Source organism: Pan troglodytes, chromosome 16 (assembly GCF_028858775.2).
Source record: "Pan troglodytes isolate AG18354 chromosome 16, NHGRI_mPanTro3-v2.0_pri, whole genome shotgun sequence".
NCBI lineage: Eukaryota > Metazoa > Chordata > Mammalia > Primates > Hominidae > Pan > Pan troglodytes.
Window position 1 is genome coordinate 87,986,595 of NC_072414.2, and position 16,590 is coordinate 88,003,184.

Sequence of the window (16,590 nt, forward strand, 5' to 3'; positions counted from 1 at the left end):
AACTAGTCAGCATCCACATGAGGCCTTATAATTAATCAGATCTACTGAGAGTTAGGTCCAAGATCCAGCATAAGGAGAGATCAAGCAGAAACAAAACACACAGCCATTGCTCTGTATCTGCAGGAGATTGGTTCCAGAACCCCCTTCAATACCAAAATCTGCAGATGCTCAAGTGCCTTATATAAGATGGTATAGTATTTGCATATAACCTACACATACCCTCCTGTATACTTTAAATCATCTCTAGATTACTTACAATACCTAATATAATGTGAGTGCTATGTAAATGGTTATACTGCATTTTTATTTGTATTACTTTTATTGTTGTGTTATTACTTCTTTTTTTTTTTACAGTTATTTTTAATCTGTGGTTGCTCAAAGCTGCAGATGTGGAACCCAGGAATATGGAGGCCCAACTGTACTTTTACCTTATTATGTAGGCTATGCTAATATTAATGACTAGAATGTTATATTATTTCTTCTCAGATTTCAACAACAGTTGAGCCTCAGGGTCAAAGTATCCGGCACTAAATTGAAGAGAATGCTGATGATTAGGACAGGAAAGCAACTTAAGCATCTATTAGTCCAGCCTACTATGAAAAGTAGGAATTCCTTCAACAAAATTCTCGCACATGCCTATCCAACTTCCCAATGACTAAAGCAATAACAACAGTAATGATAATAATGAACACATATTTCATACTTACTGTGTGCCAGACACTGTCCTAAGTATATTGAGTACTGACTGTGAATCAGCACTGTTCCTAGAACTTCATAGACACTCAACTTATTGAATCTTGAAAATGCCTCTAGGAGGTAGGATCTATTATTGCTCTTATTTTATAGATGAATCAATGGAAACAGAAAAGAGTTCACTAACTTGCCAGAGGTCACACAGATAGACTGAGAAGAGCTGGACAATTGCACTAAACAGACTAGCCCTGTAGCCTGTCCTGCTAATTCTATGCTACCAATAGGGGCAAGGGACAGAGACAAAGTAGGGAATTAGAGTCCATTTCAACACTACTTTAATTACTCAGTTTTCTGAGCAGAAGCTGCCTCCTTTAGTCTTCATATTGCCCACTAGTTCTAAACAGAATAATTATTCCTTCTTCCATTTGACAGTGCTTTTTTATCAAAGATTGACAAACTATGGCTCGTAGGCCAAATCTGGCCCACCATCTGTTTTTATGTGGGCCATGAGCTAAGAATGGATTTCAAGTTTTCAAATGGTTGGAAAAAATATCAAAAGAAGAATAATATTTTGTGACACATGAAAATCACATGACATTTAAATCTCAGTGTCCATAAATGAAGTCTTATTGGAACACAATCACACTTCACTTACATATTGTCTGTGGCTGCTTTTACTTTACTATAAGTCGGAATTAAGTACTTGAAAAAAGACCACATGGCCCAGTAAAGCCTAAAATATTTACTATCTGGCCCATTGCAGAGAATGTTTGCTGATTCTTGCCTTAAATAGTAGAAGGTAGTTCTCCTGTCCTTTCCTAAAAGTGCCCTTTTTTATAGTAAAATACCTCAGGTCCCCCCAACCACCAGCATCTCATTATCCCGGAAACTCTTCTCTGGCATTCTTTGGTGCATATTCTCTCTCTCTAAAAATTCTCCTCAGTGGTATATGGCTACAATGGAGTACTACTCAACAATAAAAAGGAACAAACTACAGTAGAGACACACAACAACATCATGAATCTCCAAACCACTATTCTGAGTGAAAAAGCCCTGCACATCTTTTTCTCACTGCGTGACTGTGTCTACAGGAAATCCTAAAATGGGTAAAACTAATATAGGGTGAAAAATGATATATCAGAATAATGGTTTTCTTTGGGAAAATGGGGCAAGGATTGGTGGGATGGGCATGAGAGAACAATCTGGGATGCTAGAATCATCCCAGATCTTGAGAGTTGTTTGGGTTACACAGTTGTGTGTATTTGCCAAAATCCACCAAAATGTACATAGTTTGTCCATTATACTGTATCTACCTCAAAAACAAACCTTGTAAATAAATATTGAATTCTAGTTAATGATCTGCATACTGAAAGCTTTAGTGGTAACAGTATCAAGGCCTGCAACTCATTTGAAATGCTTCAGAAAATCAAGACGGTTGGATGATTGGGTGGAGGGAGGGACAGATGGCAAGAGATATGAAAAAGCAAGAGAAGTAAAGTGTTCATTGTCGAAAGTGATTGATGGATACCTGGATGTTCACTATCTAATTCTTTCACCTCCTCTGTTTAAGTCTTGTGACAACAAAATGTCCTTCTAAAATAACATTTTCAAAGTAAAATTTTTATAATAAATGGGGCAGAAAGGATAAAAGTAATGTCCGGCATGAAACAAACTACTCTAAAAGTTGCACAAAGCGACATCATTATTTCCCTTCCTTTGGCCGTTTTTATGTTAGCATTTATTTTCCTTTGATGTATCTGATTGGACCCTGAAGTATCCTACCTTCAAGGTATCCAAAAAGGCATCTTGGGTATCACTGTTAGGACTAGTGATAAGAATTTATTCTATGATGGACTCTAATTCCATGGCAAGTGGCCAACTTTCATTTCTTTGTTTAAATTTTATGATAAGAGATGCATACAGTGAAAGACATAGAAACATCCCCAGTCAGATGCCTCCGCCAAATCCGCTTGTGGAAAACTATAAATTCCACAAGTGAGTTTACGCTCTTGTCTCATGAATGTGTAGAAAGAATAATGCATTAGTTTGTTTGATTATAGCTGAATTTCTGCCTTTGTAACCCCACCAGTAGGTGGTCATGTATTTCTCATACTAAGGTTCACTACCACTTCACAAACAATATGCTCAACACTGTTGCAAGCATCAGATGAGTGTGTGTGCCTGACAAAAATTTGAAAAAGTCCTCAAAATATGCAGCCTAATCTCTGGATTAACTGTTTCTTTAAAGGGCCTCTGCAGTGTATAATCTGCAGACTGGTTCTGTTGCTTTTATGCAATGCCAATATTATTAGTAGCAATAATACAATCACGCTTCAACTATTTGGAGGTCAATTAGCTGGAAAGTTCTGCCTTCTGAATGGAAGCTAAGAAACGAGTAAGTAAGCAAGAAAAATCCTGTGGGCAGTCAAAATAGCTGCAAAAGCTTCAGGGTGCCAAGCTCATATATTTGCTCATGGAAGACTCTCTAAAGCCAATGCTCAAAATCCTATGACACTTATTTATTCAAAATTCTAACAAGCCTGGGTTTCCAGCTCATAACCCTAACAGAGGTTGCATATAGGCAGGCATGGTGAAAGCACCAAGAATCAGAAGAGTAATCAGCCATCATTCAAAACTCAAAAAGGACTACAATTTGGGAGGATGGAATTCCGGGGTGGAAAAGTCCACCCTAATGCTACCAAGTTAACATTTTATAAACTATGTTCCTAAAATTATAGTTCCACAAGATATTAAAGAAGGTTTTTTTAAAAACAAAAAAGAGGACTGGGAGTGGTGGCTCACACCTGTAATCCCAACACTTTGAGAGGCCGAGGCAGGAGGATTGCCTGAGCCCAGGAGTTCTAGACCAGCCTTGGCAGGATAGTGAGACCCCCTCTCTACTAAAAACCAAAAAAATCAGTTGGGTGTGGTGGCATGCGCCTGTGATCCCAGCTAGTCAGGGAGCTGAGGTGAGAGGATCACTTGAGCCCAGGAGGTCGAGACTGCAGTGAGCTGTGATCATGCCACTGCACTCCAGCCTGGGTGACAGAGCAAGACTGTATCTCAAAAAATTAAAAAAAGTAAAAATTAAAAATAAGAGGAGGTGCTATCCTCAGATATGTTTAGAAAATACTGGTCTAATAGTGCTTCAATATTTCTATTGTGATTCTAGCAAGTTCTAAAAAGAATATTGGTTTTGTGGTTGTTCTTCCTTTCCTCACTCCACATTTTTTCTTTTATTTTGGCTGAAACTTACAGATATTTTTTTTTCTCATCATAATGATGTCCATCAGTCTGCCCGAATCTTCTGGTCTGGGTGTGGCTCTGACTTTTCAAACACCCTTCTTAAGCAGGTGTTTCCTCTCCTGCCCCAAACATTGTATTCCCTTGAGTTTGTGTTGTATAGATTCCAGGCCACATTTCTACTTTCTGAGGACAGCTTCCAAATCATCCACATGTTCACTTTCTTTTCCACTTCCCTCAGTTTTCACTTCCTACTTCCTTTCCCCATCTTTTTCCTCTCCAGATTGTATGCCAGGCATTCTTTGCCTATACTCTGCTTTGAAATCCTTCCTGCATTTCCTCTCTATCTCACAGCTTTGCAATTTTTGCTACTCTTGCTCCCTTCCTGCATATTTCCTTCATATCTTGAATCCCAACTACCTCTCCTCTCCTGCCAAATCAAATGCATCAGCTGAAAGCCACCTGAAAATCCCTCTTCTCTTCCCATCTGTGCAACCCCACTAGTTTACCTTTAACATGCATTGTTCCTAAGTGAACCCACCAGCTTGCATGGGGAGAAGGGATATTAGTTTATTCTTCTTCCCTGGCAACCCTTGAGTATAGGGCTATGAGCCCCTCTGACAAATACTGTCCTCCATGCCATCAACATTGGATTTTGAGTCAGTAGAACTGTGTTCCATCTTAAACTCTGCCTCTTATTTACTTGGTTCAGTCACTTAATTTTTTTGAACCTCAGTTTCCACATCTATAAAAGGGCAATAATCCCTGATTTATCCCAGGGCGCTGAGTGGAGGCAATGAGGCCATGTTTGTGCAAGCTCTTCACCGCATGGTGGATGTGACAATTTTATTCTTTCACTTGAAAATTTTATTCATATTTGAGGTCCTGGGAGTAGAGCTTCATTCTCTTTCTTTACTTTCCTAGAGATGGGGTCTCATTTTGTCACCCAGGCTGGAGTGCAGTGGCGTGTTCACTGCAGTCTCAACCTCCTGGGCTCAAGAGATCCTCCTGCCTAAGCTTCCCAGGTAGCTGAGACTACAGGCTCACACCACCACTTCTGGCTCATTCTCTTTTACAGTCTTAATTTCTTCTGGTTCTACCAGGTTTTTGTTTACTCTTTACGTACACCAACTGAGTTCTTCAGTTTGATCAGATCACAGACTTGTCAAGAGGGAGCCTGTATTAATAGCAAAGTGGTTAACTGCATGATCACCATCTTCCAACATTCTGTCTGAAAACCTGACTCCATCATTTAGCAGGTGCAGGAAATTGGGAAAGTCCACTTATCCTGGACTTCCTGTTTCCTTATCTTTTTCTTCTTTTCTTTTTTTTTTTTTTCCAGACAGAGTTTCACTCTTGTTGCCCAGGCTGGATTGCAATGGCACAATCTCCACTCACTGCAACCTCCGCCTCCCAGGTTCAAGCGATTCTCTTGCCTCAGCCTCCTGAGTAGCTGGGATTACAGGCGCCTGCCACCACGCCCGGCTAATTTTGTATTTTTAGTAGAGATGAGGTTTCTCCATGTTGGTCAGGCTGGTCTCGAACTCCCGACCTCAGGTGATCCACCTGCCTCTGAGATTACAGGTGTGAGCCACCATGCCCAGCCCCTCGTCTTTAAAATGGGGTGACTTCTGTAGCGAGTGAGGCCACTAAGGAAGGTCACTGTGATGATTATGAGTCCAAAGGAGTGAGATCTTAGCCCACATGGTTATTAGCCCTGCCTCTTTGCCCCTGCCTCGGTTTTCTTCCTTGGTTCCTCCATTCTCCATTTCTCACTGTTGTCTCTCTCTTCCTGTCACCCCACGGTGGTGCAAGCTGGTGCTCCCTGCACATCCAGTAAAATGTCAGGGGAAAAGTTCAGCCGTTGCAGCCTCCCGAGGGGCTGCTCTCCTTGGGCTGCTGCTGGCTGTGTGGCTCCTCCTTCCTCCCCTGGATTCTTTCCTGGCATCCTCCCGTGTTTTCACTGTCTTTCTGATTAGAGAGTATGTCAGTGGGGCAGGATAATTTACTGATATATTAATTTGTGTTTTTATCTCAGCGTTTGCCCTCTGCTCTACAAAGGAAGTCAGGCCTCTCTGTGCCCCTGCCTCGAGGGAGGTTTGTTTTAAAAGTCCAAAGCCAAGACACCTGGCTTTTGTTTCCCCAAAGCTCAAGCTGTGGGAGGAGATAATGCCAGCAGGGAGGAAGAGGGGAGAAGCTCGAGGCCTTTGAGAGGAGGGAGAGAGAGAGGCAGGGAGACAGAGAGAGATTTTGATAGATGGAAAGGGGGCGAAGGCCAGAGAAGCAGGCCACTTACAGAGAAGCCACAATCCATGGCAGCCCCTGCAGAAGCGGCTGCCTCTCAGAGAGGATGAGCGTGGACCACTGGCCCCTAATCCCAGGCTGACAGATGCAGCAAATGCTCCACCCAAAGTTCCCAGCACCCAACACGCTTGTGGGCAGCACAGCCACAAGAGGGAAGCTCAGGTAGGTGGGGACAGTGGCAAGCAGAAGAGAGAAGAGACAGGGACAGCTAGAACCGTAAATCAGAACATCTAATGGTTGCTGCCCACTCAGAACGTGCTAAGCACCATTCTAGGATCTTGGCAAATATTAGAATGGTCACTCCTGAAGACAACCCTCCATCCCCACATTCACAGCAGAGGAAACAGAGGAACACAGAAGTAAATTTTCCAAGATCACACAACTGGGACATGGTAAAGCCAGATACATAGAAATATTGAGAGACCACCAATTTATTGCAAAATGCTAAGAATGAAATACTGCATAGGCCAAAAAATAATACAGAAACTGAAAACACAAACCCCTCTGAGTGCCACTGGAAGAAAACTGCAGCAAGGCCTGGACTCTTTCTAGGCTTCACTAGCTCTGTAAGTGCTGTTCCACTGTATTTTGATCATGGAAGTATTATCTTTCTTCAGATAAATCAGAGGTGTGTATGTTCAGAGCATAAGGAATAGCCTGGGATTCCCCAGTTCCCCTTTCAGTTATCTGGCTTCCTAATTTACCCTGTGAACACTACCTGAGCTTGCTACATCTTATTTACCTTTCGCATCTGTAAAATGGGTGTAGGGAATCACCTAGGCTAGCATTTATGATCACTGAGTACCTGTTCCATAATTAGGAGCTGTTATTATCATTGGCATCCCCATGTCCAGTCCTGCTTAGTCCTACAGCCTACCCAGCACCTAGGCTGCCTTTACTATCTCTGCAGGTCAGACACAGTGCTGGGTGCTGGGTGCTGAGTCCTGTCTCTCAATGCCTCCCCCGTCTAGTTGGAGGAGAGAACCATGAGAAGATCTTTAGTGTAATATGATAAGTGCTACAGATAGAATAATCCCAGTATCCCACAGGGGCCCAGGATGAGGCCCCTAGCCATACTGCAGGCTGGGAATGAGGGCAGATTTCCTGCAGAAGTTAACGGCCTGAGTCTTCACAAACAACAGTAACCTCCACTGCCTCACAGTGGGAAGTGGGCCAGAGCCTCCCCACTCCCTCTTCCAGCCCTCAAAAATGGCTCTTGAGCCTGAACACACTCCTAACACCGCCCCAGCAGCTAATTTGAGAGTTCTGAGCTACGCATAACTTGCATCATTCTGGGCCACAGACCAAGCCAGCAGTGAAGAAGCCAAGAGCGTTCAGGGCTGCCGACGCATTCCATAAACCCAAATTTCCAGTGTTGCCTTGAGTAAGATGTATACAGGAAATTTTCCATGTGTCAATTAAGCTCATTGAGCATGTGACATAAAAAGGAAATGTAATGTGGGATTCTGATTGGCAAAGTTCAAAAGCCTGTGATTTTGATACCCAGATATAGATCTGCAAGCTATTAAGAGTACTTGACTTGCAACATCCAGAGGTTGTGAAGAAACGCCTGGCACATCAGAGGAAAAAAATGCAGCGCTGAATAGCAGTCTTGGGAAAATACTTACTTCCCAGAGTAAAATGTACACATTAAATGAGTTCAAGAAGCAACTCAACTGTTCTACTTCTCTATCGTTTCAAAATCCCCTAACAGATGTTCAGTTTTCAAAGAAAATAATGTTGCATTTTGACCGTTTTCCCCTCTAGATGCCCTAGACGGATGTGAGGTTGTCATACTAACCTTGACTTTGAATTGCTTTTCAGTTCATGTCATTGTAAACTTAGCATAAAACCCCGTGCTTCCCTGGAAAGTATGTATCTTGTCGCTAGCACAATGATTGAGTCCACTTGTCTATTCCAGGACACGAGAGGATCTAACTAAGTCAGAACACCCCACGTCTAGCCCATATATGTATTTATTACCGAATTCACCCGGAAAGACAAGCTGAGTTATCACTTAGCTGAAAAAACCTGAGAGGCATTTATGTGCATGAAGTACAGCATAGACAGAACCATCAAGGCAGGCTTGAAGGAAACACATTACACACTCAGCCTACGCAAATCCCCTCGCCACTGCCACTGGAGCCGAATGAATGGTGCAGGCGACAAGAGCAGCCCTAGGATGCTTATCTTCTCCCCAGCCCCCATCCCAACCCTCAACGATTACGAATACAATCGTTTGTGACAGATTGCTCCCCAGTCTTCCGCCTTAAATTCTATATGATAAATTCAACATGAAGTGACAGTCACAGCAAGTGTTCAGAGCTCTATCTAAAAAAACTAATTTTACTGAAGTTAGAACTCAATGAACAAGAAAATGTGAAGGTACACCTAAGGCGGATCTCAAAACTTTAATCTCTATGAATTCCATCATGGTTATTTATGGCTGGGATGATATTAATATTTTAAAATATTTCGCTAAAGAAGCACTATGAGACTTTAAAGTTGTATTGTTATGCAAAGGTGGATAATATCTCAATGGGTCCTCCCCAGTGCTGGTATGTTAATGGGGCAAGAGAAAGAGAACAGCTGCTTTTGTTACCCAAGCAGCAGACATAACAACACTGTCCTGTGGTTAATTTCTAGGAAAACGCTCTTCTTCATTTTTTATTATTTGGGGGTGAAAAAATGTCTTGGGCTACTATTGTCTGTTTAAATTAGGCAAATGCAATTAAGAAGAGTCAAATGTACACAGGCTCCAATGATGGGTAAAATTAAGGTCACCAGTTGCAGCCCTAATCCAGCTGCATTGCTTAATCTCAGCTTTAGCCATTACCATTGTGTGGAATGGAAAGGTCTTCCTCGTGTTGGGGTTAATGTGGACTGACTGGGTAGCTGGAGATCAATCCTGCAGGCCTGCTTGAATGTGCAAGTGCTTAACACTGACATTTTGAAAAAGTAAAATTGGGTTTCATTCCCCAGGATTAGGTCAGAGTCCTTTACTTGTCCCTGCCCCTGCCCCCGACCCCGCCTCCCCAAACTAAGCAGAGAGCAGAAGAACATTTTTTCTTGCCAATTGTTGTTTTTTTTTTCCCCCCCTCAGGGATCCTTTGCATTTGCCATTTGTGTACATCTCTTGCTCATTCCAAACAGGAAAGTTCTGTTGCCTCAGAAAAAATAGCTTGAAAAGGAACTTGTCTTCCTTTTCATATTCATAAAGGTTATATTTGTGTTGCTTGATATTATTTTACCTTGTTAAGGAGTTGTTTCAGGTACTCAGTAGATATAGAGAAAACATTTAGCATATAAAAACAAAAAGTTGACATTTACAGCCAGGAGCTAGGTACGCAATTGCAAAGGTCATCAATGAGTAAACAGATATTAATGGTTAGCCGGATAACTGGTACATAAACAGGTCACATTAATAATTAACACCAGGAAAAACTAGCACTTCCAACCAAGCTCAGGAAAGTGGGTGCCAGAGGAACCCCCTGAAAAATATAAGAAAACCCCAGTGGTGATTTCTGATTGTTAGAGAGTGAGAAAATCACTTCTTCATTTTTACATTTCTCATATTCTCACCAAAAAACAGTTCTGAGACAGTCATGATAGGAAGTAAGTGCAAGGATGGAGGGAAATTTTCTGGACGATCATTGATCTGGTAAATTGTACTTAGTCTAACATTTGTGGTTCCCTTGTTTTCCTTCCATGGCAATGGGTAAAATCACTCAGGAAATTTATTTTATCACTAACCTGCAAAGCCTCTCTAAAAGTATTTGCTTCCTCATTGAGTTATGAAGTCCATGCCTTGTTTTAAAACTTCTGCGCTAAGAGGGTTACATTTTGTACCTGCTGATTGGCATTCACCCAGTTTTTTAATGGGAAAAGGTCAAGTCCAAGCTGTAGACAGGAAGGCAAAGGTGTTGGGGATGTGGCAGGGAATCCTGGTGAGTGAAGTGGGTGCCCCAGACCCCCTGAGGAACCTGGGAGTGAATGTGCCTTAGCCCCACAGCGAGCCCCTAAGAGCCACAGCATCATATCTTTTGATTTTTTAAAGAAGCCATATTTTGTGTGAAATCTCTAGATTTATAACTCATGGGCCAAACAATACGTTATCTACTGCAGGCCACACCAGGCCAGTTTAAATCTCCTGTTTAAATTAAAAACAAATAAATAAACAAACAAAAAAGAACTCCTGAAAATTTGCCAATGAGGAGGAAAGTCTGAGTGTATCTTTACAATTTATTCTACGGTTTCTCTTCTCCTTTAAATACACTGTTCACTATAGGATTGTCCTAAAGAGAAAACTAATAAAATAAGACAATAGACTTCATAGAGAACTGGAATATCCGCAAGGACCTGAAACGGATCCTCGGAACTCTGTAGATAAAAGTCAGATGAGATACTGTTATACATGTAGCCTAATGGTTTACAGATGAATGAGTAGCACTGCTTTCAAATATAATGTGAAGAAACCAATTTTTAAATAAATGTGTAGCTTGACTATCAAGCCCACAGGAGATATTGTGACTTACCCAACCTGAAAATCAAATTATTTAAGGTTGGTTATACGAATAACAGCCTCTAACCAACTGCTAAGGTGGACTATCAACCCAGACTAGCCACAGGCAGCAAATGAGATGGGTTCAAGAGGAAATGGAAAGAAATAAGATACAAGGCTTGTTTACTAGTTAAATGTGGGGTAGACTTCAACAGATGTGAACTACAAAGTGTATATGGGAACTTGTTTCTTGTTGAAGGACGAGTGTTGGCCAAATGTCCTCATAACCTGGTGCCTCTCCACTTCTCCACAGCCACATCCCCACCACACGGTACCTTGTCATCACTGACAATAGCCCCAGAGAGCTCTGCTTTCTCCTGTCTCCCAGACTCTCTTCACCTCAAGTATCTCCATGTCACCCTTACTTTCGCTTGTCCCTTTTGAATCCTATAAAATTCAGCTAAGTTCAATTGTCCCCTCCCCTCTTCCAGAAGGCCTCACCTAAGCCACCTCAGGGGGCCTTTCCCTTGTGTTCCCTCAAATACCTCTGTCAACCTCTGGGCCAGCAGCTACTTCTCACTATAATCATGGGTGCAAGTGCCTATCACCTCACAGGACTGCAAATTCCTTGCTGAACGCAGAGGCTACTGCTTTCATCTTCAAACCCCCACCACCAAGCCCTGTGCTTGGAAAACAGTGTATTAATGCTGGACGAATGCATAAATGAATGAAATGAATGGGGCTCCAAGCGATAATGCTTAGAAAACAGACTCTGATAAGTGAAATATGAATGTGTAAATCTACTACAGCTTTTTTTACTTGGTCTAAATCTTTGCACATGTTCGCTGCAATTACATTTGTGACAGCAAGTTTTATTTTGAACGGATCTTATTAATAAGAGTAATAAAATATCAAACAATTCAGATCTTCAGCTTTTTAATCTACAAAGGGGAGATTGATAACGCCTGCCTTGCTAGGCTGAGAGGGTGGTTGAGAAGACTACCTGAAATGATGTATGTGATCATATACGAGAGTGAGCCCCAACTGCAATCTGCACTGAGTGGGCGGCCCTCCTGACAGCTGCCATCTCTACTCATTTCTGACTGTCTGGCTCTATTAAAACCCTCTGCCTACTGTCTATGACCCAATCTTTGTATGAGCAAGCCTCTGCCTCTAGTCTTAGGATCCCCAGACCTAGCACAACATTGGCACATAGCAAGTGCTCACTAAGTGTTTTAATATAAGGAGGTCCATGACAAACATCGTGGTCATTTCATTCATTCCAGTTGTACAAGGCACCATTAAACAGGACAAAATGTGAAGGCAAAAAGAGGGAAACGGAAATGATTGAGAGGCTACCATTTATCAGGCACCCTATATATCTGATTTTATTTCCTAGGTTATTTCATGTCACCTGTGAAATAGCTAACATTGTCCTTATTTTGCATGGAAGGACTCTAAGCATTAATAAGTTAGTATTACGCCAAAGAATGACAGGTCAGTAACAGGCAGAGCCAGGGTTTGAACCCAATACACCATACTGTGTCCCCATGATAAAACCTTTACGCTCCAGGCACTAACAGTCCCCAGCACATCTGATGTCACAGAGTCAATAACATCCGGAGATGAACAAAAACTCAGGGCACATCTATTCAACCCCCAGATCACAGATGAGGAAACTGAGGTTCAAAGGGAAGTGTATGAATGAGGCCAGAGAGTCAGTAAAAAAAGTATGTTAGTAAAAAGCTCTTTTTTTTTTTTTTTTGAGATGGAGTCTCGCTCTGTCGCCCAGGCTGGAGTGCAGTGGCGCGATCTTGGCTCACTGCAATCTCTGCCACCCGGCTTCACGCCATTCTCCTGCCTCAGCCTCCCAAGTAGTTGTGACTACAGGCGCCCGCCACCACCCCTGGCTAATTTTTTCTGTACTTTTAGTAGAGACGGGGTTTCACCGTGTTAGCCAGGATGGTCTCAATCTCCTGACCTCATGATCCGCCCGCCTGGGCCCCCCAAAGTGCTGGGATTACAGGCGTGAGCCACTGCGACCGGCCGTAAAAAGCTCTTACGATTCACACTCACAAGTTAAGTCATATTTCTATACCATTTTCATTACATTTACATGTGACCGTTCATGTTAAGAGTAATAAAATGTCAAACAATTCAGATCTTCAGCTTTTTAATCTATAAAGGGATTTTAAAATAATTATATTTTGTTTCATCAAATGGACCTTTACAAAAATAGCATATAGTTTCAGTTCACAAAGAATTATATCTTACATAACTGAACAAAGTTTTCTCTCCTCACAAGATACCAGTGACCTCTTTCTTAGACAGCAGGCCAGGACTACTGACTGAAACCCTGGCAGAGACAGTATAACTCAACAGAGAAAGGCCTCATAAACAATAATTAAAGGAATAATTAAATACTAGGAAAGGGCAAAATCATTTGCTCTTTAAAAATCAAACGAAAAATAAAATAATAAAATAAAATAAAATAAATCCTTTGTGAACATTGCTTCAGTCATTTTTAAAAGCTTTCCCAAATTCCAAATGGCTCTGTTATTAGCGATTCTTAATGCATGAGGTAGTCATATAAGAATAAATCTTTCAGTAATTCAAAACAAGGACTCTTCAGTAAATAGTTGAAATTAAGGGGGGAGTTCGAGTCATCTGGTTTCCATTAGGATGATAAAATAGTTCACTCGAAACCTTTTACAATATGCTTTGTTACCGGGAGGTGTCTGTGCATCTCACTCCATCACTAGCCATTTGACACAACATAAAAAGCTTCAAAAGCCATGTTAGGCCTCTTAATCAAAAACTAATTGTAATAGATATTGGGGAGTGTTAACACGGTGACCGCTAGCTTGTAGCGGTGGTATGGAAGCTGCAGTGAACATTAAACACAACCCCGGGTTGATAGGGCTTATCTCCATTTCAGAGCTGAGTGCTAAGTACTGCAGGCCAGTATCTCCTTGCTATGGCTTTGTACCACTTTTGGAGTTAATTGCCCCAGAAGGCTTCATCTTCTTAATGAAATTTATAACATTGTCAGAGAACTTGGAAGATACTGCTGCGGTTTAGCAGACTTTACAGAAAACAGAGACATAAACAGAAGGGAAAAGAAAATACATACTTGGAGCCTAATGCCTCTACAGCCTGGGCAGAGGTGGTGCAGAACTCCCCAGGCACAGAGGCATTTGCAGCACATTAACTCTTTCAAGCCTGTAATGGAACAGTCATTGAGTGCACTCTAAGGGAAAGGTAATAATTGGTATCGTAGGGCCAGTGGTAGACATTCAATAAATACTTAATGATCAGCTTTCCATGGCTAGAATTACCGGCAAGCAAGAACTGGCATCTTTTTTGTGTGGTTCCCCTGCCGAACATGGTGCCTAAGATATGACTGGTGCTGAGGAAATAGTTTCTGAAAAATTGATGAATGAATAAATGATCTTACTGGAGTGCAGTACTTGATAATTTTCAGAGTGCTTTCATGTTTGATTCCCACAACCATCCACTTGACAGGTCTAGGGTTTTATTCATAACTAATCCTGGTCTCAAACAGGCAGTTCATAGTTCCCCTTCCAGTCTCCTTTGCTTCAGATGGACTAGAGCGAATGTTCTGTACTACCGTGTTTTTAAATGACTAAGGAGGATTTTAAAACTTAAAGACTACCAGCAATTTTAGATCGGTGACTGGATCCTGGAACACACACACACACACACACAAACAATTAGAAGCAAAACTGGTGAAATCTGATAAAGTCTGGAGTTTAGTTAATAGTATTATGCTTAATTGTAGTTAATTTCTCAGAATCACGCTTGTGGGTAAGAAGTTAACTTAAGGGCAAGCTGGGTGAAAAGTGTATAGGACTTCTCTGTACTATTTTGAATATCTCTGTAACTCTAAAATTGTTTAAAAATAAAAACAATTTGATAATAACTAATTTACCTTTAAAATGATATGTATTAACATATTGTATTGTATTGTACTGTACTGTATTGTATTGTATTGTACTGTATTGTATTGTACTGTACTGTATGGTACTGTACTGTACTGTATTGTATTGTACTGTACTGTATTGTATTGTATTATATTGTATTGTACGGTACTGTACTGTACTGTATTGTATTGTATTGTATTGTATTGTATTGTATTGTATTCACATTATGGTGCCAAATTGGCACAGGGAAAATTATAAGTAAATATTCCTGGAGAAAAGCAAAGTATAATTTTTCAACTAACTCCTTAGAAAAACCATTTGCAGGTGTGTAAAGGCAACATAATTTCTTATTCCAATTTATAAGTATTATTTTTTGAGACAGGGTCCAGTTCTGTCACCCAGGCTGAGTGCACTGGTATGAGCATGGCTCACTGCTGCCTTGACCCCCCACCCCACCCCACCCCGCCAGGCTCAAGCAATCCTCCCATCTCAGCCTCTGGAGCAACTGGGACCACAGGTGCATGCCACCTTGCCCAGCTAATTTTTGGATTTTTGTAGAAATAGAGTCCTGTTATGTTACCCAGGCTGGTCTTGAATTCCTGGGCTCAAGCAATTCTCCCACCTCAGCCTCCCAAATTGCTAGGATTATAGGTGTGAGCCACCACGCCTGGCCATCCAATTTATATTTTCTTAACAGTGTTTTTGTATCCTGATAAGGTAGAGTTGTTTTGTAATTAATACATATAAGTGAAGTTTTTACCACTGTTTTCCTTTTTAAAAAAATTATTAACATTAAAAATAATTTAAAATTAATTTTTTTAAGTATTGACTGGGTTTCATCATGTTGGCCAGGATGGTCTCAGTCTCTTGACCTCATGATCTGCCCACCTCGGCCTCCCAAAGTGCTGGGATTACAGGTGTGAGCCACCGTAAAATTAATTTTTAAATGAATAATTTGTTTTAGAAAGACAAAGAGCACACAGGGAATTAGAGAAGGCTAATCCTGATGATAGAACAAGCCATATGATTTTGAAGTTTTAGCCCTTCCCAATTCTTCAACCACCATCTCTGCAGATGATTCCCAAACTTAAATTTCTCACTTGGACATCTGTCCTGAGCTTCAATCCAATTATCTGCAGCACCAGTCAACTTGAAGAGCTCAGCAGAATCTCCAACCATTTTCCCCTTTGGTCACTCTGCTATATTCTGACCTTGGCTAATGTCTACTGCACTCACCTCTCTTCTGTTCCCCCCTGGCCACACCCTTCCACCTGCTGAAGCTCTCCACCTAACCATCCAAGGGGTGGCTCAGGTCACCTTACTCTTCTACATCTTCCTCCAGTCCTCTTTTGTTCCCCTCAACTTGAACTACACTTCCACAAAAGTCCATTTGAAACTCTGCTCTTGTGTTTCAAATTGTGTTTTCTATTTGCTATTTATGCAGACAGCTCCTACTTTAAACTTCCAGAAGATCGGGACTGGTCATATGTGTCCTGATACCCTCAGAGTTTTTCATTTGGAACCATCTGAACATAGATTCATGGGAAGGAACAATAAATCTTAAAAAATATATATCATGACCCCAAAGATGTTATTCTATAAGTGAGAAGATTGGTTTGACTGCTTTAAAAGTGGCAAAAATAACAATGGCCAATATCTGGTAGAGAATGTATTTCTCTTTGGCATTAGAGTGATTCTGTAGGCTCTGCTCATCAAGTGGCCCAGCATCCCAGCTCCCAACGGCATTGCTCTTAACAACCAGTTCAAAGATGGCAGCCAGGCACACTGGCTCATTCCTGTAATCCTATCATTTTGGGAGGCTGAGGTGGGAGGATTGCTTGAGCCTGGGAGGGGAATGTACACCATTGCATGCACAATATTTTTAGCATTAAAAATAATTTTAAA

At 41.4% G+C, this 16,590-nt stretch overlaps 1 protein-coding gene across 17 annotated transcripts in view; it reads right to left on the bottom strand.

Moving 5' to 3' along the window:
- Window positions 1-16,590, bottom strand: part of LOC104002446 (uncharacterized) — a 246,214-nt gene that overhangs the window by 93,692 nt on the left and 135,932 nt on the right. The window lies entirely within an intron of this gene.